Source organism: Eurosta solidaginis, chromosome 4, assembly GCF_040869045.1.
Source record: "Eurosta solidaginis isolate ZX-2024a chromosome 4, ASM4086904v1, whole genome shotgun sequence".
NCBI lineage: Eukaryota > Metazoa > Arthropoda > Insecta > Diptera > Tephritidae > Eurosta > Eurosta solidaginis.
In genome coordinates, this window is record NC_090322.1 from 113595848 (window position 1) to 113622081 (window position 26234).

The following is a 26234-nucleotide window of genomic DNA, read 5'->3' on the forward strand; positions in this document are numbered from 1 at the left end:
TAGATGTGCCATGCATCCCCTTCTATCATTAATAAAGAAATGCGTTATTCGCATTATGTGCAAGGTTTCAAATCTATGGCCATTTGGGGTGGTCATAAGTTCAATTGACCTTTTGTCCGTTGACCTTATGTCACCACACCATCACATTAATGCATTGTCATCGAGCCATGATACGTGTGCAAAGTTTCAAATTAATTGGACTTCTAGAAACCGGTGAAAATTAAGCTCAAAAATTCCGTTACATACAGGCCAAGCTAATAAAAGCGTGTTAAAAAGAGTTACCAACTTTCTTTTTTAACGATGTATTTTTAAATTTTCTTTTGATCTGCATTAAAATCGCAATTTTTTTAAAATATGCTGTTGGCGCCTTTTCACTTTATGCTAGCGATATGTACATTAGACTAGGTCGATTTATTAACCGATACCGCGTCATCGATTTTTCGATAGGAATTGGGCTCAGGAAAAAAAGTTTCACTACGCATACCCAAAAAAAATAATTTTGGAGCCTGCGAAATTTAATTTTTTTGACTATTTCGAGCTCGGAATCCAAGCAAAAATAAAATATTGTCATATAGGTATTGGCATAAGTTTTTGTCATTATTATTGTTATGATCAGTGCTGCTAAATTTTTTTAAAGTGAAGTTCAAATAACAATACTTATGCAAAATTGTATATACACTCACATTTTTTTTTGTATTTGAAAATTAAATTTCTAAATGTTCAAAAAGCTCAAAAGTTTTAATCTTTCCATTCCTTAAAACCTTTCGTAAATCGCTATATAATCACAATACTCAAGACCAATTCAACTTAATTTCCAAAATCCAGCACAACAACCTCATTCAGCACCGGTTGATATTTATTTCAATTGATATTGTCATTAATATGGCATTCGGATTCGGAGTTACAGCTTCGGAAACTGAGTCTGAAATAAAATAATAAAAAAAAATTTTTAGTTAAACGGTTTTATTGAAAACAATACTTACATGAAGTAATAATAATACTAAAAGCTAGAAAATAATTAGGTGGGTCCTAGGTACTAGTCATCACACTCCTCATCAATCTAGGGCGTTGATAAGACAATTAAATAAAATCATTGGGTGCGTGAAATTTCTAAAAATGTGAGGCGTAGCATAACCTGATTAAGGTTCAGTTGATCTTATTTATGACTATCAAATGATCAAATAGATTATTTATAGAGAACAAAAACTACAGGGTGGTAACATTTTTTTTTTCGTTTCCGAAATATCTACGTAGACAGTAACAAACCCGAGGCAACTTTTCACCTTATTTCAGTGATACGCTCTAATGTGTGTTCCGCCATGATCTTTTGGTTTGGTGGTCCTACCCATGATTCAATCACAGAGGTTTCCTCGGCTGACATACTGTGACTGTGTTGTTTCTTCGCAAATGTAAAAAAAATGTTATTAGGACAAATAGGAGGCAAACAATTTACAATTGCCCGATATAGGCTGAACTGCATAATTCCTTAGTATGACTTTGTTTCGATTCTACGTTAAATTTATTAAATACAGGGCTTCAAACCGGTTCGAACCGAACCGGTTTATGAACCAAACCACCCGCTATTTTGGGGCTTTGAACCGAACCACGAACCGAACCGTTTTTTTCTTAACTCCAAAAACCGAACTGAAAACCACCCAAAAAATGGTTCGGTTCGGTTCAAAATAAAGTTTCAACAGAAATCACTTAACTTATTTAATTCACCACTTTGCTTGAAAATACAACTCTAAGATAAAATTGCATACATTTTTTCTCGATGGCAACGCCGTGAGTTGTCACTTTTGATAGTAATAGCGTCTACTGTTTGCACCTGTGGTCAAAAGTTTGTGAAAAAATAAACAAATTTACATAATGACTTTTTATATGAAAGAGCTTTTTCATTTGTCATTTAGAACATTTTTTCATTTATAACATAGTCCGAACTATAACACAAACCACATTGTGACGAATATTACCATCTCTAAGTGATTACTAAGTAAATAATCACGCAAAAACAGGAAAAAACATTGAAGCGAGCCCCACATGTACATGTACATAAACACATTAATCATTATGTTTACACATATGTACATAAAAGCTGCGGAGAGGTACGCACAAACACATGCATATATCTGAGATACTCACAAAAGTATGCAATCATCATTACTCACATATACACGCGCATGTGGCTATGCGAGAGGCTATAAATTACAGAAACACACGCGACGCGTATAGCTGGTAACCAAGTAGAACATTCTAGCAGAAGAAACGCCTAGAAGTATGCGAACGAGACAGCAGAAAGGAGCGGAAACTGAGTTGGCAGTATTCAGTTTGATTTAAGGACGCTATCAGTTGTGAAGTTAAGTGTTATTGTGAAGTGCTTTCAAAGTAGTCTAATAAAGATTTTTTGCATTATTGAATATTGGAGTTATTTTTCAAGAGTTTAGCGATACGAACGTTAGTAGAAGGTGTAAAATAAGTGGGGTTTCACTAAATTCGTTACAATTGGTGTCAGAAGAGGAATTGATGAATAAATTCTGAATATTTCGAATACAACTTGGACATGGTAAAGTTAAGCGAACTAAGGATCCAGCAACTGAAAAAGGAGTTGGAGAACCGTGGATTGAATACAACCGGCAATAAGATCGAACTTCAAGCACGGCTACGAGAGGTAAAGGAGTTGGAAGGTATTGATGTGGATGAGTATGTCTTTTATCCTGATGTGGAAGAGCCAGCGACTAAAATGGAGGAGAAGATAGAGACTCCGAATCCATTGGCAAGTGTTGACACTAACGCGATACTAGCAGTGTTGAAGGAAATGTCGTCACAAATATCAACCGATATAGCATCCCAACTGGAAGTAAAGAAGACACATATGACCTCCCAACTGGAATCACAGGAGACACGACAGGAAGCACGTTTTTCAGAAATGTCGTCACAAATAGCATCGAAGATGGAAGCACAAGAAACGCGTATTTCAGAAATGTCGACACAGATTACATCCAATATGGAAGCACAGGAGGAGCGCTTATCATTGCAGATGGCACAAATGTCTTCGCAGTTAGAATCACAGAATACAAAAATTGTACAGCTCGAGGACAAAATGGATATCGAGATAAAAACTTTGAGAGGTCGTATACAGGAGTTGCAAATAAATCGCCCAGCAGTTTCAGCGAGTAATCCAAAGGTAAGGACACCATCCTTTGATGGTTCTGTTCCTTCCCAGGCCTTTTAGAGTTTGAGAAGACCGCTGCAGTGAACAACTGGAATGCTGAAGATAAAGTTGCAGCTCTATTCGTAGCATTGAAGGGGCCAGCTGCCGAAATCCTACAGACGATTCCCGAAGGAGAGCGGAACAACTATGAAGCATTGATGGCTGCTGTAGAACGACGTTACCTAAGCGAACACAGGAAACAAATCTACCAAATAGAATTGCAAAACCGCTGCCAAAAATCTAACGAGACTTTGCAGCAGTTTGCTTCGGACATTGGAAGATTGGCTCATCTTGCAAATGCGGACGCACCCGTGGAATACACTGAAAGGATAAAGATTCAAGGCTTTATAAATGACATACGGGACGTCGAAACAAAGCGAGCTGCATACGCAAGCCCAAAGCAAACATTTGCTGAAACAGTATCCCATGCACTAACTCAGGAAACTGCCTCACTTTTGAGTAAGCCCGCACATAAATCTCATCGCCTGGAAGTGGAAAAGCCAGACTGAGTAAACGTAATTTTGGAAGCATTGAAGGGTACGCAGCAGAAGAATATGATGCAGTCAAATGCTGTAAGTGTGAAAAGCCAGGGCAAATTTGACGTTATTGCAACACCAACCCTAACAGTTCCAACAATTTGGGTGATCGTAAACGCAGAGCTGAAGGAGATGAGCAAATCTCCAAGACCAATCAATCGTCAAACTAAAGCGAGTCAGCCGCAAGGGGCGATAGCTGGCTCCCTCAATTGAATGCCCCATAATCTCTATCTCAAAAATTGGAAGAAGGTAAAACAATCTTACTTTCGGAGGATATGTGGATGGAAAGGAACATTTACTGACTGTAGATACTGGTGCATCTCATTCCATCATTCGAGCGGATTTAGTCAAGAAGAAAATAAGACAATTGCATGGAGCAAGATTGCGTACAGCCACTGGAGAAGATACCACGTTTCTAGGAGAAGTATCATGTGAAGTTGCAATTGGGAACGTCGCGGTAGTACACAAGTTTACAGTGGCAGAGATTGTTGATGAAATCATAATTGGAGTGGACTTCTTAATCGACCAAGGCATCAAGACCGGCATGCAAAGCAAGACGATGTGATATAAGAACATGGATGTGCCACTTAATTTCGGCTACGAGAGAGACTACAGCAGTAAGCGAGTGCTGGTGGAAGAGAGTCAGCAAATACCACCAAAATCAGAAGCAGTCATCTGGACAAAGGTTGATGGAGATTGTGGGATAAACAAATTGTGGGTTGTCGAGGCAGCAAACAAATCATGTTACGAAAAGGGATAGCTACCCATTGCCAAAAATTGACGATACTCTGGACTCGCTATCTGGTACGAAATAGTTTTCCACGCTAGACTTGAAAAGCGGCTACTGGCAAGTGGAGGTGAAGGAGGAAGAAAAAAAGAAAACAGCCTTCAGTGTGGGTGATGATTTGCAGTAATGCCTTTTAGACTTTGTAATGCACCAGATACTTTTGAGATACTCATGGATCAGGTATTGAAACGACTACATTGGAAAACATGCTTGGTGTACCTGGACGACATCATCGTATTGGGCAAGAACTTTGATGAACATCTTAAAAACTTGGAGGAAGTTTTCCAGAGAATAGCTGGCGCTGGTCTGAAACTAAGTCCCAAAAAGTGTGCGCTGTTTAAAAAGGAAGTAAATTATATGGGTCTCAAGGTAACGACAGAGGGCATCTGCACTGCGAATGAATAGATAGAGGCAGTAAAGGATTGGCCAAGACCACAGAACCTACATGAATTGAGAAGTTTCCATATATATTTCCGCCGATTTGTACCAAATTTTGCCAGCATAGCCTCCACGAGCTTACAAGAAAAAATAAAGCTTTTGAATGGAAGAAAGAGCAAGAAGTGGCTTTCCACACATTGAAAGAGCGTGTGTGCACTGCCCCAATGTTGGCATATCCGATTCCAGGAGCAACATTTATTATAGATACAGATGCGAGCGGATATGCTATAGGAGGCGTTTTATCATAACTGGTCGATGGACAGGAGAAGGTAGTTGCATATTAAAGCCGAACAATTGGAAAACCAGAGAGGAACTATTGCGTTACACGAAGGGAGCTGTTGGCATTGGTAGAGTGCATTAAACATTTTCACAAGTACCTCTACGGTCAGCGATTCCGCGTCAGGACAGATCACGCAGCGTTGAAATTGCTCTTGCAGTTTCGTAATACAGAAGGACAATTGGCATGGTGGATCGAGCGACTACAAAGCTATGACTTTTCCATTGAGCATCGAAAAGGTAGTACCCATGGAAATGCTGATGCGATGTCACGAAGACCATGTAGTTTGGAATGCAAATACTGTTCAAAAGCGAAGGCTAAAGAAGACTTTATAGATGTCCGGCTAATGACTATAACATGTACGGATGAATGGGACAAGGAACAACTAAGGAATTGTCAACTAGAAGATACAGATCTGTCACATGTTATGCAAGGATTCGAACGAAACGAAAGGCCACACAGAGAGGAGATGTCAGCAGAGAGTTCCATTGCGAAGTCATATTGGGCACAATAGAACAGTTTAGAATTGACATCCGGTTGCATGCATCGAGTATGGGAGAGTGAGGATGGTCAATGCAAGAAGAAACTGTTAGTCGTTCCCAGGAAAATGATTCCTGACGTTCTCAGCGAGCTGCATATTGGTCCAAGCGGAGGTCATCTTGGAATCACGAAAACGCTCGAGAAAATTAAGCACAGATTCTATTGAGTTGGTTGCCGTCAATCGGTCACCGAGTGGATTGCCAACTGCGAGGTTTGCAGCAAAGCCAAAGGACCCAAAATACGAAGCCATGGCCAGATGAAGCAGTATATTTCAGGTGCACCATTTGAAAGGATCGCCATGGATGTCGCAGGTCCATTTCCTACTAGCAACCGCGGAAACAAATACGTACTGGTGGTTATGGATTATTTCTGTAAATGGCCAGAGGTATACCCAATCCCAAATCAAGAAGCGGAAACAGTAGCAGAAGTGGTTACAAATGATTGGGTTGCAAGGTATGGTGTACCAATGGAGTTACATTCTGACCAATGCAGGAATTTCGAATCAGCGGTGTTTCAAGAAATGTGTAAGAAATTGGGCATTCAAAAAACACGGACAACTGCATTGCATCCTCAGTCCGATGGTACGGTGGAACGATTCAATAGAACATTGGAGGAGCACTTAAGGAAAGTAGTCGACAACTGCCATAAAGAGTGGGATACATACACATCATTATTCTTGATCGCTTACGGATCGGCAGTGCATGAAACAACGGGCCAAACTCCCGCAAAGGTAATTTTTGGCAATGACCTTCGACTGCCAGCTGATTTGATGTTTGGGATATATGCTGATGCGGAGAGAAATACCAAGAAATCCACTGGTGTCTTGGAAGAAGAGATGAGAGAAATACACGATCTTGTAAGGCAACGAACGAAGATTATAAGTGACAAGATGAAAGCCAGATACGATAAAGCAATTAATTCGGAAGGTTTTCGGGAAGGAGATTTGGTGCTTTTATACAACCCACAACGAGAAAAAGGTTTGTCACCGAAATTGCAGTGTAATTGGGAAGGCCCATACAAAGTTGTAAAACTGATCAATGATGTAGTTTACCGCATACAAATCATTGGAAAACCACGAACTAAAATGAAAGTGGTTCATTTGGAAAAGCTGGCAGCGTGTAGATGGGAAAATTTGTCCCGATCAGACTTAGGTGCAGGGCAGTGTGACAAATATTGCCACCTTTAAGTGTTTATTAAGTAAATAATCACGTAACAACAGAAAAAACATTGAAGCGAGCCACACATGTACATGTACATAAACACATTAATCATTACGCCTACACATATGTACATACAAGCAGCTGAGATATACGCACAAACACATCCATATATCGAGATACTCACAAAAGTATGCAATCATCATTACTCACATATACACGCGCATATAGCTAAGCGAGAGGCTATAAACTACAGAAACACACGCGACGCGTATAGCTGGTAACCAAGTAGAACACTCTAGCAGAAGAAACGCCTATAAATATGAGAACGAGACATCAGAGAGTATAAAGGGAGCGGAAGCTGAGTAGGCAGTAATCAGTTTGATTTAAGCACGCTATCAGTTGTGAAGTTAAGTGTTATTGTGAAATACTTTCAAAGTAGTCTAATAAAGATCATTTTTTGCATCATTGAATATTGGAGTTATTTATTCAAAAGTTTAGCGATACGAACGTTAGTAGAAGGTGTAAAATAAGTGCAGTTTCACTAAATTCGTTACAATATTTATAATTATAAAAATTTTAAAGATAAATTAATCAAATTTTTATCAATTTTCGAAACTTTTTATTAACAGTTTTTAGAAAATCTCTGAATGTGCAGTCTTGAGGCTCAATCAATTTTAGTGTAATAGTGTGCAAGTTTCAAGTAGATGAGAATTACCGTTAATTTAAAACAAAAAATTCCCTGAGGTTGTTGCCCATATCTTCCATATAAAAATAATTTTTTTTCATGCGGTGTATGGAAAAAAATGCGAACACCCTCTTGAAGCTTGCACATTATTACACTACAGTTAGATGAGCTACAAAACTGCACACTCAGAATTTTTTTGAAAGTTTTTAATAAGTCTGGAAAACTGATGAAAATTTTATTAATTGTTGGGAGCTTTGTCTAAGCTTTGAAATGTATATATATAGCTTGTGTTATAGTTAGAACGATATTTTAAATTGGAGTTATTAAAAACTAATAAATAAACATAATATGGGAACCATACCGTTTTAAAGGGAGACCGTATTATTTTTCACATAACCGTATATCAACAATTATAAGCTTAATGCCTAAGAAAAGCAAAGGAGACATTTACATGTTCATGAATATCTTTTAGTTTGTGTAGTAATCTCGCATCTAAAATTTAGTAGGTATGTTTTATATGTATATTGAAAGCAGCTAATTGAATAGTTTTTCTTCTCTTAAAAATACGACTACTTTCTTATGTGCAGAATATATGCGTTGTGAATACTCCCTATAGGTATAGTCATGCATTCTACCATTTTCGTTCCTTACATTTTATAATAATCAACAAACTGTTTTGATAAGTTTTATAAATAAATACATACATGGATTTGATCTCAATAACTCTATTTTATTTGTATGCTTAGTAGGTACATATCGATGGTTGGTTGCACGCAGATCTCAAGTGACGAATTTCAAATTTTGTATACTATGAAGTAGTATTAAACGTTTGAACCACTTGGACCGAACCGGTTCAGCGGTTCAGAGGTAGCTGCGAAACGGTTCACGAACCGGTTCAAGTTTTGCCTGAGTAGTACGAACCACTGAACCGAACCGCTTCGATTTTCGAGATTGTTAGCAGCCCTGTTAAATACACTTGGATCAATTCGCGAGCCTGAACATAGGAAATGTGTATAAAAACCAAACCTACGAACATACGAAACCTAAATCGAAATTTAAATTCATGGTTAAACGTCAAAAACTGAAAATCGGAAATATTATAAATGCCATAACGAAATTTTTTACTCATCGAGCGTGTTTGTTAACTTATTTATTCCGTATTTTCGGTACATTCATCTCCATTTAAGTATTAATGGAAACGTTTTTACATATATTTGGAATATTTTATATACTTATTTTGAACATTCGGACCTCGTGACGTAGAATCAAACGAACGTGTCCAGAGTATAACAAATTAAAGGTTTAAACGGGAAAGAGCTGTCGAAGTTTCAGAATATATAGCTAAGTAATTCCTGTGTAGCAAGACAGCACCTAAGGCCGGAATATAAAGTTCTAAGACAATCAGCATTTTTTTGTGAGTTCATTGTGACTGCTGAGTAGGATATTGTAGGCTTCCCTAATTCAGGATTTCTATATCAGAATTTGCTTGAAGAACGTTTTATATCAAAATGATTTTCATAAACGCCCTATCTTAGTCAAAATGCACATTGAAAGTATTTACTCCAAATATATAGTCAGTGTCAAAAAACAGTGTACACGTATGGAAAATAACAATATTGCGTTATTTTAAAGGCTTTCTGGGTGAAACTATGGAAAAAATAGGTTAAGGGCCAGTGACTATGGAGGGTGATCCAACTGCTTGGGGTGGAATAGACTAGCCGTTTTTTGACACAGCTCGCTGCGTTTGGGATCTTTATCCTCCTGAAACATTAGTGATTAATCCAAACTCAATATTTCGGCCCTGGGGCTCAAATAAGTCTTTAAAATATTTATTTATACTGTTCTTTTTTTAGCAATGTTTAAGCATTTTATTTGGTTGGGTTTGGATATATGAAGTTTTTTCAGTGGAACTTGCCACACTTGATATTTCGAAATGCTTTTCGACTGTTTTGCAGCACTTTCCGAAGGATATTTCACAATACTTCGCACAACTGACCATATTTTAGCACCACTTAAACGGTCTGGTCTGCCTAATTTTGAACGATTTTCCTAATTTTTTTTTTTCAATAATATTTCTCACAGTGTTGTGTCCTGTAAGATTAATATCTCCAATTCGTTACAAGGGGTTTTCTTCCTAAGGATATTTTATCACAAGCTCGCGAATTTTGATAGACGTTTTTATTTTTTCATTGCTAAAAATGTTCTTCTGTTAATATAATGGTAATAGTCTAGTTGAGGGGTCGACTGCTAATACGCTACCAAAATTATCGAGAGAGGTGTCAAACGACGCGTCTTGACAGCAGTATTAATAATCCGAAGGCTGAGAATAAAAACTTCAACTCGTTCAAAAGATATTAACGAAAAACCGGAAAAAGACACGCGGGTACCTCCGAAACCGGGGGTGGGATCCATATTATTTTTGCGCAGAACACCTTTCTGATGTGATGCACAAATTTTTTTGGGGGTACTAATACAACAACAACCACATGAAAATCGCCAACTTCAACTCGAAATATCTCCGGACAGAGACAAAATTTTTCTTTTCCGCCTTCGGATTATTGTTCTCGAGATTAAAACGCGTCTTTTGACACTCCTCTCGATATTTTTTGACGCGTATTAGCAGTCGACCCCTCAACTAGAATATTACCAATATAATTAAAGCTCCTGAGACCCAAACACCTCAAATAGATCATTTAAGTCGCCTGCCATAAAGCCGGTGTCTGTGTGAGGGGTATAACGGCTTCTTTCCTTGAAAACACTTGAACCCTAATTCGTACACTTTATTTTGACACCAAATATATGAAGTAAATGTTTTGTTTTTGTTGTTTCATTTAATTGGACAGAATTGCATGTCATTTAAAAAAATATAAAATGTTCCGTTGTGTCACCCGGACTGTATGTATGCTTATATTGTCAATGTCATAAAAGGCCTAGCTTCGCTTTATTTTGCAACCGTTGAATAAACATATGTACATACATATTTCAAAATGTTTACAACTAATTTCATCCTAATCTTGAGTGGTATGATATTACACATGAAGCCCATTGGCAGTTCGGTCAACGAATATTGTGATTGTCTAGAAAACCGGGTCTTCAGTCAAATTTGCATTGGCCTCTACACCAATACGATGAAGTCCAAGTACATGGACTCTAAAATAAATCGCATGGAACAATTTGCAATTTATACAGCAGAAGAGGATCCTTCAATTTACTTGCTAGCTTTACGCATATCCGTGATGCATCGATGTAAAAGAGTCAAACAAAAAAATGAAACAAATTTTGAATGCCTGGATAGTGCTGAACCAAGGCCAATTTTGCTCTTAAAGACAGAGCTTTACTGTTTTCCTTATAAGTTGGATTATTGTGAAGATTTGGTAGAACTTTGTATGCTAGAGAATCGCATAAAAGCAAGGCCCACCGAAAACAGGAAAGTTGCAATTTTGTATGCGATGCGATCAATTTTGAGTGAAGCTGGATCAGGCTTTTTGATACCTTGGACCAAACTCAGATATCTATCAGTTCTTGTTTTTCTAATGTGTATACAAAGTTTGGTCGAATAAAAATGTTAATAATTTCTAGAATAAATGTGTAAGATAAGTGGTTAATCCTTTAACAGGGCATTCCTGCACAGCATTTGGATGGTCTAATTTTTCTCCATCTTAATATAATTTGATTACATTTTGAGACTAAGTACTGTGAAGCGGCCCGGGCCAATTATTGATTTTGTACTACCTACGGTTGGTATTATATAAATACTAACAGACGCGGCAGACTTTGTTCTGCTCTAGCTTTGGTCTATCTGCATAACTTCAGGGCAGTTCTTACCTCTTACGCTCGCTTCAACTCTCCCCTCCCTCCCCCCCCCCCCCCCCCCCCCCCCCCCCTTTCCTTATCTTTTTATTCACTCTTCCCTCAGCCTTTCTCCTTTTCTGCGTCTCTTTCTCCCTCTCCGTCTTTTCCGTCACTTCTTTTCCTCTCCATTTATACCTATCTCTCAATTCAAATTTTAAAGTGAGATAATCCTTACAAATTTATGTATACAGAATATATATGGCATTTTTGTTGTTATTAAAACGATAGATTTATTTATATTAAATTTTTATCATTTTTTTTTTTTTAACTTTGAAAAATCTCCGAACACCATTCCTTCATTATGTGACATTCGACTGCCTAGTCCACTGCCTTCCACTCTATTCGCAACATAACCTCTACTTAAGCTGCCAAACTATATAGTAAACAATGGCCAACATTATAACGCTGCACAAATATGTTTTCCAAATTGATGGCGACAGAAATAATCGACGCCACTTCGTGAATTTTGTGGTTTTGAATACGATGCAAATAGCGAACAATACAAGCAAAAGGAGACTTATACTGTTTTCACACAGAAACTTAATGATCTCATTTCACCTGCTAATGAAATCGTAAATTTTTTGCTTTCACACAGAAGTAACTGCTCGATTAGTATGAAGAATGAGACAGACAATCATGGCGGAACGATACAAGGTGGGAGCATGGTGACATACCTACAAACAAACAAAATTCCATGTAGTTGTAAATTCGATGGACAACTGTCAAAATCGTACTGCGCCGGTAGTTGATGTATCAAATCAAATAAAAAAGGTTATAATCAGCTGTTCGATGCGGCCACCTTGTATCGTTCCGCCATGCAGATAATGACATTTGCTTTGACAAATGACATTTTTAAGGACTGAACACACCAAAAACTAAGAAGCGGAAACGGAAGTGGAACGCTGCCAACAGAGTTGCATTGTGCTTTTGACTTCATTAGGCATTCGATTAGCTACTAATGAAATAATAATAGATTCGAATTTTGTAGGGAAGATTGAGCTCAATAAGCGTCTTAATGTAGAAAATTGCCTTTATTATTCAATAAGCCGTCTGTGTGAAAATAGTATTACGTTAATTCAAATCTAAATGAAGGGGACTTGGTCACAATATGCAACATGATGGGTATCAACTACAATGTAGCCAATGTGAAGCTGCATATATTTCGAAACCTGCGGCAAAATCTCTTGTTCACAGAAAAAAAACAACGATGAAGCTAACGGCGATGATGATGCCAGCGAGAACGGCGACAACGACGGTAAAGAGGAAAACGATGAAGTGAACAACCAAGAAAGAAACGACGATAGTACAAGTGAAACAGCACAGAATATCGAACGAAATGCAAGCCACGAAGCGACACACTACTTTGAGTTTGGCACGAATATGAGCGAGGCCGACGACGAACAAATGAACAACAGAAGAGATGTAATACACAAAGACATGCGCTCAAACAAATATTTACCAAATAAAAAAAAATAAATAAATGTAAGGCGCGATAACCTCCGAAGAGATCTAAGGCCGAGCTTCTCTTCCAATTTGCGTCGTGCTCCTCTTGATTTTTCCCTACAAATTGGCCGGACGGGACCTACATGTTTTATGCCGACTCCGAACGGCATCTGCAAGGCAGATGAGTTTTCACTGAGAGCTTTTCATGGCAGAAATACAATCGGAGCGCTTGCCAGACACTGCCGAGGGGCGACCCCGCTTAGAAAAATTTTCTTCTAATTGAAAAATCTTATTTCTAAAATTTTTGATGTTGCTTTGCCCGGGAGTTGAACCCAGGGCATACGGCGTGATAGGCGGAGCACGCTACCATCACACCACGGTGGCCGCAAATAATATGCCTAAATTTGCAATGACATTCCGCGATATAGAAGACTCAATAAGACCATTTGACGGTTCTAATAAGATTTCTATTGACATCTGGTGCCAAGAATTTGAAGAGCAATCCGCTCTAATGCAATGGGATAATCTACAAAAACTTGTGTTTGCAAAGAAATCGTTGCGTGGTGTTGCAAAACTTTTCGTGTTAAATGAACGAGGGTTGAATTCATGGTAAGCATTGAAAAATGCTTTGGTGACCGAATTCAAAGACAATACAAATAGTGCACTTCTACACAAACAACTGTGTGAGCGTAAATTAAAAGACAGTGAATCCCTACAAGAATATTTTTATAATATGCGTGAAATCGCGAATAGAGGTAATATCGAAGATGAAGCATTAATTCAATATGTAATCGACGGGATTAATGATCTGACAGTGAACAAAACAATATTGTATGGCGCAAAGAAACTAAGTGATTTCAAAGACAAACTGAAATGTTATGAAATGATGCGAGCACAAAGCAAAACAAAAGCAAAAGCAACAGTGATAGAAAATGCTAAAAAGAGTGAACGAAAAGAAATGAAATGTTACAACTCTGGTGAAAAAGGTCACTTGTCAAGCAGTTGCAAAAACAAAGAAAAAGGTAAAAAGTGTTTCAAGTGCAATCGATATGGACATAGACATATTTCGGCGAATTGTGAACAAAACAAAAAAGATGATACGAATGTAAAGGCAAATACGCGTCAAGTAATATGTAGACACGATTTAGCCCACAAAGAAGTTAAAATTGGTGACAAAACTTATAATGCATTATTTTATACAGGCAGCAAGTTCAATATAGTAACGCAAGAAGTATATTTGCATTTGGGTAAACCAAAATTAAGTGCGTGTAATATATTTTTAGTCGGATTCGGCTCAAACTCTGGGGACAACAAAATTAAACCCAGTGGTAGTTTTAAACATGAGTTGCAAGTAGACAGTGAAACATTTATATTGACATTTTATGTAGTTGCAAACAATTGTATGGACATTCAAGTTGTGCTTGGTGAAGAATTGTGTGTGAAATCTGAAATTACAATTAACAAAGATGACATTAAAGTCAAAAAGATGCAAAATAGCATAGAAGTAAACGATCAAGTGTCGATGATGAAAATTGGCGTTATAGTCGAAAACAACGAACTAGATATAGGAAGTGGGGCAAGTAAAGAAACCAGAGAGAAGGTGAGTGAACTTATTTTGAATTATAAACCAAATAAGATTTGAACAACAAACGTGGAAATGAGGATAACACTCACAGACGACACTCCAATATTTTCAAGACCACGTCGATTACCATTTTCCGAGGCAGCTATCGTCGATGCTCAAATCGATCAATGGTTAAAAGAGGGCATAATTGAAGTTTCAAACTCTGAATTCACCAGTCCTGTGGTGTTGGTAAAAAAAACGCGACGGCTCACATAGACTATGTATAGACTTTCGTCAAATTAATAAATCTATTATAAAAGATCACTTTCCCCTTCCACTTATTGATGACCAGCTTGACCGTTTACAAGACGCAAACATATTTAGCACAATCGACTTGAAAAATGGGTTTTTTCATGTTCCTGTGGCTGAATCAAGTAGGAAGTATACGTCATTTGTTACCCAACGAGGACAATATCAATTGTGTAAGGTACCATTTGGATTGTCCAACTCACCAGGAGTATTCCAACGACATATAAACGCAATTTTCCGTAAACTGATGCAAGAAAATATTGCATTACCATATATCGATGATGTTATCATTCCAGCCAGAAATGAAGAGCAAGCATTGCGAAATCTCGAGATAGTAATCCTTACATGTCGTGACTATGGTTTAGAACTAAATTTTAAAAAGTGTCAATTTCTAAAGAAAAAAGTAACATTTCTCGGATATGTTATTGAAGATCACACAATACGTGCATCACCGGACAAGACGAAATCAGTACTAAATTACAAAATGCCGAATACACCCAAGCAGCTCTTAAGTTTTTTAGGGCTAGTAGGTCACTTTAGGAAATTTATTCCGAATTTTGCCATCATCGCAAAACCTCTGACGGACATGACGAGGCAAAATACCAAATTCGAAATTAGTATGTCAGCAGAGCAAGCCTTTAATACGCTTAAAAATGCGCTAATCAATAACCCTGTACTTGGTGTATATAATCGTATTTATGAAACCGAGTTACACACAGACGCATCTATCGACGGATTCGGTGCAGTACTTCTGCAAAAATCTCCGCATGACGACCAACTTCATCCTATCTACTATATGAGCAAGAAAACGACGGAAGCTCAACGAAAATTTACTAGTTATGAACTGGAAATACTTGCTGTAATTGAAGCGTTAGCAAAATTTAGGGTGTACCTCCTTGGTATAAAATTCAAACTCGTTACGGACTGTAACGCATTCACAAAAACTTTAGAGAAGAAAAACTTATGCACACGAGTAGCTCGTTGGATACTGCTACTACAAGATTTCGACTATGTTGTGGAACATAGGACAAGAAGTCGTATGAAACATGTCGACGCCCTAAGCCGCTATGCAGTCATGACGATACGCAACGATGAACTAACCATACGAATAAGTCAAGCTCAACTAGAAGACCAAACTTTGAAAGCAATACGAGAAGTTCTTCAAAATATCGATTCATATGACGACTATTTCATGAAGGCCAATGTATTATATAAAATGATCAAAGATAATGAATTAATCGTAGTACCAGAAAGTATGCATAAACAAGTTATTACTCAAGCGCATGAAAGAGGTCATTTTGCAGTAAAGAAAACTAAAGAACTTATTTTAAAAGATTACTTCATCCCAAACATTGATGAAAAAATAAGACGACACATCGCATGCTGTATACCCTGTATTTTAAGTAGTCGTAAGCTAGGCAAGCAAGAAGGCTTACTGCATCCAATTCAGAAAGAGGACTTACCACTTCAAACATTCCATGTAGATTTCCTCGGTCCACTGCAGTCAACAAATAAACAGTATCAGCATATTTTAGCTATAATCGATTCCTTCACTAAGTTTTGTTGGCTGTACCCTACAAAGTCAAAAACCACTTTAGAGGTAATAACGAGACTCCGCAGTCAAAGCGTAATTTTTGGAAATCCCGTAAACATCATATCTGACAGAGGCGCTGCATTTTCATCGAACGATTTCAAAGCGTACTGTGATAATGAAGACATCAAACACATAATGATTACAACTGGTTTGCCAAGGGTAAATGGCCAAATCGAACGACTAAATGCAATCATAATATCAGTTTTAACAAAGCTGAGTATCGAAGATCCAATAAAATGGTTTAAACACGTTGACAAAGTTCAACAAGCGATTCACTCGACGTTCACAAGAAGTATCAACACTACTCCATTCGAGCTTTTAGTTGGTACAAAGATGCGAACAAAATACGATCAACATATACGTAAACTTTTGGAGCAAGAAATGGTAGAAACATTCAACAACGACCGAGATGAACTACGAAAGAAGGCAAAACAACAAATCATTCAAATTCAACGAGAAAATAAGAACAATTATAATAGGAAACGTAAACCAGCTCAACTGTATAAAATCAACGATCTGGTAGTAATCAAACGAACGCAATTCGGTAGCGGACTTAAGTTGAAGTCTAAATTCTTGAGTCCATACCGAATCACAAAAGTCAAAGGTAACAATTCGTACGATGTCGAAAAAATCTCCAACAAAATCCAATAAAATCAACAACTTGTGCCGAATATATAAAACCATGGGTTCAAGACTACAGCGATAACGGCGGTACATTCGGGTCGAATGTATGACAGAATGGCCGAATGTGGGACTGGGTTTTTATACAACATCTCGACCTTTTCTCAGCAACCTTGTGACACGAAGAAGCAACAAAGAGAAGCAACAAAGATCAAACGAGAAGCAATAGTTAGTTGACGACGAGAACTCAAACCATAACGACGGAAAACGACGCGTGTGAAAGTTGACCATTGAAATTAATCAAATATCATTACATTCAACTATTTGTAATTTTCATTAATTAACTTTGTAACAAAACCTTATATTTTATTGAACTTTAGTAAAACGGACAGTCTTATATCACTAACCCTTTTTTACCCACATGTATATACCAAATTCCAGACGAATCGAACCGCCAATACAATTTGTTCGAATAGATCGGTCCCTGCTTCCAATTCCCTGAAAGAAATTCGAACAGGAACGCTATCTTATCTTTGAAGTTGGATGAAACTGCACACGGTGTGCAAAATCGTGTGATTCAAATCGTTTAAATAGTTTAGGAGTGCATTGAGGACAAACAACGTGACACGAAATTTATATATATTAAGACTAGCAGTCCCGGCAGACGTTGCTCTGCCCTAGCTTTGGTCTGTCTGCATAACTTTTAGGCAGTTTTTATCTCTTTTTTCCTATTCTGTATATTTTTATTCACTCTACCCTCTGCCTTTCTCTTTTTCTGCCTCTCTTTCTCCCTCTCCGTCTCTTCCCTAACTTCTTCCGCTCCATCTATCCATATCTCTTAATCTTTCTCCTTCCCCTTTTTCTCTTCTTTCTATGTCTTCTTGTTCTCTTCATCCCTTTTTCCCAGTCCCAGTTCCACCCCAAGTCCAAGCACCAGTCTTAGTGCCGCTCCCAATCCCAGTCCTAGTCCAAGTCCCAGTCGGTTCCTGCTCCATTTTCCGAAAAAGTGTCATAAATATTAATCTAGCCAAAGGGCTACCTATATGCCCAATTTCAGGAAAATCGAACTATGAATAGAATTTGTTCGAATAGATCGGTCCCTGCTCCACTTCCCGGAAAGAAACTTCACAAGAACGCTATCCTATCTGTAAAGTTGGATCAAACTGCACACGGTGTGCAAATTTGATTGAAATTAGTTAAGCAGCTTAGGAGTCCATCGCGGATAAACAACGTTACATGAAATTTATACATATTGAGATATCATATGTCAACGCACTGAACGAAATTCCAGAAATATGTAAAAACAAAACTGGGACCACCCAAAGAGGTTGCCAATGTGGAGGAACAAGAGGAGTCCAATGACTTCCTCACAAGGACGCTTACGAATGCGTATAACAGAGCTTGTCCTCTAAGAAGATTCAGAAGAAAAGTAAAGCCGCCATGGTGGCGCAATGAGCTGAGTCTTCTAAGAAGACAGGTAAAAGAAATGTTTAAGCTAGCAAAGACCGCGGAAAACGAAGCGCGCCGGAACAACTTTAAGGATCTGCTTAGGATCTATAGGCGTGAAATTTCTAGGGCGACGAGAATCTCATGGAAAAATTTCTGTGCGGACATAGAGTGCTCCAGCGAAACAGCATGATTGAAAAAAGTCCTAGCATGGGGTAGTATAGTCCAGGGACTAATAAAGAAAGATACCAGGGAATGGCATCGTAATAGTGAGGAGTCTTGAGTTCTTGAGGGGCTTTTCGATACATATTTCCCATCGGGAGATGATTCAGAAGATCCAGCACTCAGCACTCACACTGCGATCACGGAGCGGGTAGTGCCGGGCTTGGTGACCGATACCAAGATCGAATGGGCGGTGAAGTACGTTCTCTAAGTTTAAACCGTAATATGGTATATTCCCGTCCATGCTTCAAGTTTCAAGTAGAGCGGTCGTGGGTTGCCTTAAAATAATATTCGATGGGTGCATAAGACTGAATCATGTACCGCATTCATGGAGAACTGCTCGTGTAGCTTTCCTTCCAAAGGCGGGGAAGATCGGACACAAGTATCCCAAAGACTACAGCTTAACAACATTTCTGCTCAAAACCTTTGAGAGGCTGATAGATGTGTACATAAAGTCCAACCTGAATGAAAAGTTGCTCTCCACGACACAACATGCGTACACCAAAGGCAAGTCGGTAGACACTGCACTGCATAGGGTGGTAATAAACGTAGATACAGCCCTGGAATATAAGGAGTATGCTCTAGACGTCTTCTTAGACAATCCCGGGGCTTTCAACAGTGTTTCTAAATAGGCGATCATGGATGGTCTTAATTACATTAAAGTATATCCAGCCTTAACCAGATGGATCGGCTGCATGTTAAATTGCAGGAAGATTACTTCACAATGGGGGTTGTATGAGGCCATGAAATCAGGGGCACGCCGCAGGGTGGGGTGCTATCACTTCTGCTGTGGACGCTAGTCATCAACCACCTGGTCAGGCGGTTCGATGAGGGACCCGTAGAACTTACGGATTATGCAGATGACGTTGTAATTGTTATAAGTGGAAAGTGCCTTCCAACGATTAGCTCTTTGATCGATTGGGCCCTTCGGGATATTCATACCTGGGCATCTAATATCGGGTTGACAGCCAACGTAGAGAAGACGGATATGGCCTTGTTTACTAAGATATACATGGTCCCAAATTGGACCAGTCCTAAGTTTGTAGGGGAGACCCTACCGGAGAAACTGTGCACAAAATATCTAGGAATCATCCTAGACAGTAAGCTGCCGTGGAAGCTGAAAGTGGTCGAGAGGGTCAAGAAGACCTCGACGGCACTTTATGCATGTAAAAGAATGCTGGGGTGTACGTAGGGTTTTAGGCCCTCCCTTTATCATTGGGTATTTACATCGATTGTAATCCCTTTCCTATGCTATATAGTTCTTGTTTGGTGGAAAGCCACACAAAAAAGAACCTATCTCAAAAAATTATCAATGTTTAGCATTACGTGAGCCCTGAAAACAACCCCAACGGATAGATGGCAATGAAAAAGCGGATGAACTAGCGCATCCCTTAAAGCTTGCTCCGTAGACATCCCAAATAAAGTGTCGAGAATTTTGTGCAGGTCTTAAAACCTTAGACTAACAAAGTTGGTTATATCATTAAAAAACATGTCTTTAAATTGGGCTTGGTCAGTGATAGCAGATGCAGGAAGTGCGGGTTAGAGATGATCGAGCATGTTTTGTATTCGTGCCCTTCGCATTTCAGGCTAAGACTCCAGCTATTACGAGTGATACAGCTGTCAGATCTAGAAGCAGAAAGTGGTATAAGGCCTAGAAAGCTTCTATTATTTGCCAAGATGATCGGGTTAGTTTATAAATAAGGGCCCGCTTTTCGATAGGCTGTTTCAGTTTGGTCATTAAATAAACTTCTGGTAAAACTAAGGACTCATTCAGTTTAACCTAAACTAACATAAGATATTATATTTGAGGAGCTCTAGATCAAAACGCAACGAGTGCACACTTAATTGTTTTGAGTTATGGATGGAATTTAACTTCACTTTCTAAACCAATATTATAATCTATATGAGAAGTAAAAAAACAGAAAATTTGTCCATTCTGGAACATTCCAAAAAATAAGTTTAATAGCAAAACGAAACAATTTCAGTAACTTTCACATTTTTATACTCAGCGTGCTTTGCACAGAGTATATTAACTTTGGTTAACGGGTGGTTGTACAGGTATAAAAGAATCGAGATAGATATAGACTTCCATATATCAAAATCATCAGTATCGAAAAAAAATTTGATTGAGCCATGTCCGTCCGTCCATCCGTCTGTCCGTTAACACGATAACTTCAGCAAATATTGAGATATCTTCACCAATTTTGGTACACGAGTTTATCTGCACCCAGAATAGATTGGTATTGAAAATAAGCGAAATCGGATGATACCTACGCTCACTTTTTATATATATAACATTTTGGAAAACACAAATGCCTGATTATTTAGTAAATAATAACCTAGAATGTTGAAATTTGACGTGTGGACTGATATTGAGACTCTGATAAAAATTCTAAAACATTTTTTTAAATGGGCGTGGCACCGCCCACTTGTGATAAAATCAATTTTACAAATATTATTAATCATAAATCAAAAATCGTTAAACCTATCGTAACAAAATTCGGCAGAGAGGTTGCCTTTAATACAAGGAATGCTTTGAAGAAAAATTAACGAAATCGGTTAAGGACCACGCCCACTTTTATATAAAAGATTTTTAAAAGGGTCGTGGACGAATAAAATAAGCTATATCTTTGCAAAAAAATAGCTTTATATCAATGGTATTTCATTTCCCAAATGGATTTAGAACAATAAATAGGAAAAACTTCAAATTTTAAAAATGCGCGTGGCACCGCCCCTTTTATGACTAAGCAATTTTCTATGTTTCGGGAGCCATAACTCGAAGAAAAATGAACGGATAATAATGAAATTGTGTACACATATTTTTCTTATAGCAGAAAATATTTCTAGTAAAAATGGACGGGATCGTTTAAAGACCACGGCAACTTAGATATAAAACAAGTTTAAAAGGGTCGTAGACTTAGAATAATAAGCTATAATTTAGCAAAAAATAGTTTTGAATCAATGATATTTCACTTATCAAGTTTTATTGTAAGAGGAAATGGGGAGAAATTTTTTTTTAAACGGGCGGTGCCACGTGTTATGTAAGTAATTTATCTGAAATGAAATGTAAAATTGAAGCTCACGCTGAGTATATAATGTTCGGTTACACCCGAACTTAGACACATTTACTTGTTCAATTTGCAATTTTGTTATGTTTATATCAATGAGGATATGCTGCGGAGAACTGGTAAACTTATTATAGACGATTTAAGAAATACTTAATTAGTTGATTAGACATAAAAAATGTGTTCCAATTTACATTGCGATGTCATAGGCGAGAACTTTCCAAAAACTACCAAAAAAATGCTTTACAGGCTACTCATAAGCAGAGCTAAAGGTGGGCCACATACTTTGTAGTGGAAAACTTATATGACAAAAATTGTACACATGATACAACCATTTCTTTCCAGGGTCGCTGGATTAATGGAACCAAACCTACTATGCTATAACTAGCAAATACTAATCACGAAGAAATTCACGAAACTTCCAAACCAAACTGCAATAACTCCAAAAGAATTCGAGGCAAAACGCAAAATATCAATTTTTTAGACCAAAACACAAGATTCACAAACAATTATCTGTCTTAACTTCAAATCTAGTTGTCCGATAAATGCGATTTTTTGGCTGTGTATGTGTTATTTTATAGCTGCTATAATACTGTAAGTATCATTTGAACACGGGCCTCCATTTAATACAGGACACTTTTTTTCTCATTTCTCTTGGCACTTGTTGTGAGTCAGTTATTGCGGTTTTATTTGGAACTCCGCATTTGACGTAATTTCGCTAGCTTTGCAGTCCCAAACTCTCTAAATTACCCAGAAATCGAGTTCAAGTTTCTCAAATTTGTCCAAAATCCCCGCAATAAACGATTTAATACCATGAACATTACCCACAGTGCAAATAACTGTTTTTGTAGCTCGGTGATAGTCAAAGTAAAGTCGACTATAAGCTTTCGTCGTCGGGTTAACATTATTTCTTATGGACTACCTTTCAGTTTAGCAATGCAAATTCCAATAAGGACATTGGTTGTCAATTCTGCAAAATGAATTTCAGTGTATTTGATAATTTGTTGAAATTCATGATGAACATAATAGGAAATAGGGTAGTTTGTAAACCCCTCGAAAATATTTAAAGCACAGTTTAACTTGACATAATCAAAACAAGGCGGGATAAACCTCTGACGAGAATTTAAACAAAGTTTCTCTTTCAATTTGCGGTGTTGTTGTTGTTTTTGTAGCAGTGCTCCAATAGGTGCGACCGATCACAAATTGTCATCAATGTCCTTTAACGAGAGTCCAAGGAAACTTACGGTTTCAATAGCTGTGGACCATATCGAGAGGGGTGTTAGAGACGTTGGTTCCACAATACAGTTAAAGAGATGGTTGGTGTCATGTGAGGACACATTACAAGCAGGGCATATGTTTTGTATGTCGGGGTTGATTCTGGATGGGTAAGAGTTTAACCTGTTACAGTATCCAGATCGAAGTTAAGCTAGAGTGACGCGCGTTTCTCCTCTGCTAGTTTTGGATATTGTTCTTTGAGTACAGGATTCACCAGGCAATTCCTGGCATAGTGGTCCGACGCCTGTTTGTGGAGTTCACTGAGGATCTGCGTGTGTTTTTTAGCTTCATACGGGTGTGTTCTCAGGTGCCGTATTTCCTCATAATGCTTACGGAGATTATTCCTTAAGCCCCTAGGCGGTGTAGGCTCATCAATCAGAAGTCTGTTGGGATGTCCAGGTTTCTGGGTATTCAACAGAAACTGTTTGGTTGGCATTTCATTTCTCTCCCTAATAGGGAGTTTTCTCGCCTCATTATTTAGATGGTGCTCTGGGGAGAAGACAACTCGTGGCTGTTCTGAGGGCGGTGCTTTGGCAGGCCTGTAGCTTCTTCTTCTAAGGCCCAGCGACCATATCGGGGACGCGGAGCATGCAATCGAATTTACGTCGTGCTCGTTTTTAACTTTTCCTTCCTTCACGTTTTACGCTGACTCCGAACGGCATCACTGAGAAGCTTTTCATCGCAGAAATACACTCGGAGTGTTTGTCAAAACACTTCCTAGGGTCGACTCCGCTTTGAAAAACTTTTTCGAATTGAAAAAAGAAGGAGTACGAGGAAAAATTGTAAACAGAAATCAGCTGTTTAGCTGAGTTTCGTGTATTTAAAATTAATTTTTGCCGTTTTAACTGGGATTGGTGAAAACGAAAATGATTGCTATTATCCAATTAAATTTTTACTTAACCAGAGATGGGGCCATGTACTTAAGAAGAAAATCTTACTTGTATTGTTGCAAGTTTCGATTTCAAAACCATATTTGCAAACGAGGTGAGCACAAACTAGTGGAATTAATAGATGTATTTTATGGAATTTCAAATTATTTATAGGTTATGCTAGTAAGAAATTTCCCAAACTATAACGCTTCAAATTTTCCCAAACTTTAATATTCCCAGACTCCGTTAGCGTTAATAAATGTTATCCGCATTTGCTGTAAGAAGTCGCACTAGTTGCTGTTTCGACTTTGCAAATTGCACGGCACCTGTTCGCTTGCTTAGTCGCTCTCTGGCCTTTAATAGGAAAAAAAGCAATTTTTTGCAGAGGTCGAGTGTTCGTGTATAACTAGGGTTGTAGTCATATGGTGTAGCTTCTGATGCATGTTAACCCATTGAAGGTGCTTCCGTCATGGATTAGAATAGATACATGCGTTTATAAAATAATCAATCCGATTTGCAATTCTAATCGTTAGGTTGAAAAAGGAAACAATTGCTGTTTTAGATTAACAATTCTATTGCGTGATGGGCAACGTGATAAGTACTCGAAACAACACACACGATAAGGTGGGATTGAATAAGTTATCAGTGCGTTTTTTTCTCAAGCAGTTATTTCCATTTGCAACTTGTGAATTCAGAATGTAATATGAATTTAATTCAATGACATCACGTTGGTTCGCCACGGTTCTCGCTTGATATGAGCGCGCACCTAGTATTGACCACGTGAGATTTCCCAGGACTTTGTTTAAGTATCGGACTTGATTATCTCTTACAAGCAATTTCATGAGCATCGAGTGCGCAATCATTGAATTTTTTTTATTTTCTACTTTATAGTTCTAGGTGGAAACGAGTAGTGCTTTATTTTTTACAAGGTGAAAAACTTACTTTTATTAATTCAGAATACATAAAATACTTACATATATGTATACAATATAGTACATATCAGAAAAATACGTCAAGCTACATTAGTTTTGAGCTACTTGAAAATTGTTCATATGTACATATGTACACATTTTTATGGAAGGCTTGAATAGCTAGAAGTGAGTTTGTCGATTAAGTTCCAAGATTGTAGCAAGATTCCCCCCGTTCCGTACGATTTTTCTTAATATCCCAATTCGTACGCCCCTATCGAAATTTTTTGTATTATGTTTTATACTTTCATCGGCCTCTAAATTAATTTTGAAATTTCCAGTCTCTAGCTCATCGAGAAGTTTCTTAAAAGCCGGTTCAAATTTCCAAATTCTCATCTAATTATTTAGATCCGTGCGCCCCCTACGGAATTTTGTTCCTTTGTCACGGTGTTTTAGCCTATATTTGAAGTTTCACGTTGTTACAAGCCCCTTCAGCCTCTGCACCTAAGATGGGCATGCAATGCATGTTTGGTACGAGCGGTATGTGCACTGGCATTCATTCGCCAGCATCTGTCAGCTTAGGGGGCCTAACCAGAATAATACTTTGCACACGTATGAAACTTACCCGAAAGCATGAGACCTACAACCTGCACCTGGAAAACCCCATACTTGATAGCGCGCGTGGAAAGTGAACGGCTGCCCTTAACCCACCCTACCGTGTCTCTAAGATGTTAATAGAGCCCCAATCTGACCGCCCACACTAACTACGAAATCAGACCAAAGATATTAAATTAAAGATTCATTGACAATTTTTATTTATACTTCAACTTATTACTAATTATACTTATGGTAAAACTTAACAAAAAAAAGTTTAACTATCTCTAAGCTACTTAGAATATTTGATACAAAGCTTCTTTGGGGGTATTGTGATCAGCTGACCAAAACTAACCTACCTCAATAATTATTTAAATCTTTACTTACATGTGCAACGACCTTGCCGCTCTCGAAGAATTGGAGCATTCAAAAAGTAAAGAAATAGCAAAATAAAAAAATAAAAACAATGACAACTCTAACTCTCTTGTCTTGGCAACTCTGAGCTCTCAAAAATCCAATCGCAAAAAAACTATTGATACCAAAAAAAAAAACCCAAAGAGGAGATGCCTATACATTTATATACGTATGAACTTATGTATGTGCAAAATTAGTGCACGCAAACAAAATAAAACAAATTGACTGCATCTACGTACATACATAAGTAATATGCATGTAAGTACATGTGTAACTAGGCACCTTCTCTAGTTAAACTAAAATAGTAGTTGGACAAAATGTATTAAGTTCACTTACATGTTTTGTTGTTATGTTACCATTTACTTAGTCCAACGCTGTCCCACGAAGCGGGGGGCCTTCCCTGCTCCGGTACGTAGGTGCTGTT

The 26234-nt window shown here is 38.0% G+C and overlaps 1 long non-coding RNA gene across 1 annotated transcript in view; it reads right to left on the reverse strand.

The window, feature by feature from the left end:
* Positions 1-576: 576 nt before the first annotated feature.
* Positions 577-26234, reverse strand: part of LOC137250161 (uncharacterized) — a 443804-nt gene continuing 418146 nt past the window's right edge. The window contains exon 2 of the long non-coding RNA XR_010952813.1: positions 577-922. This is a non-coding gene — a long non-coding RNA (uncharacterized lncRNA). The remainder of the gene's footprint in view (positions 923-26234) is intronic.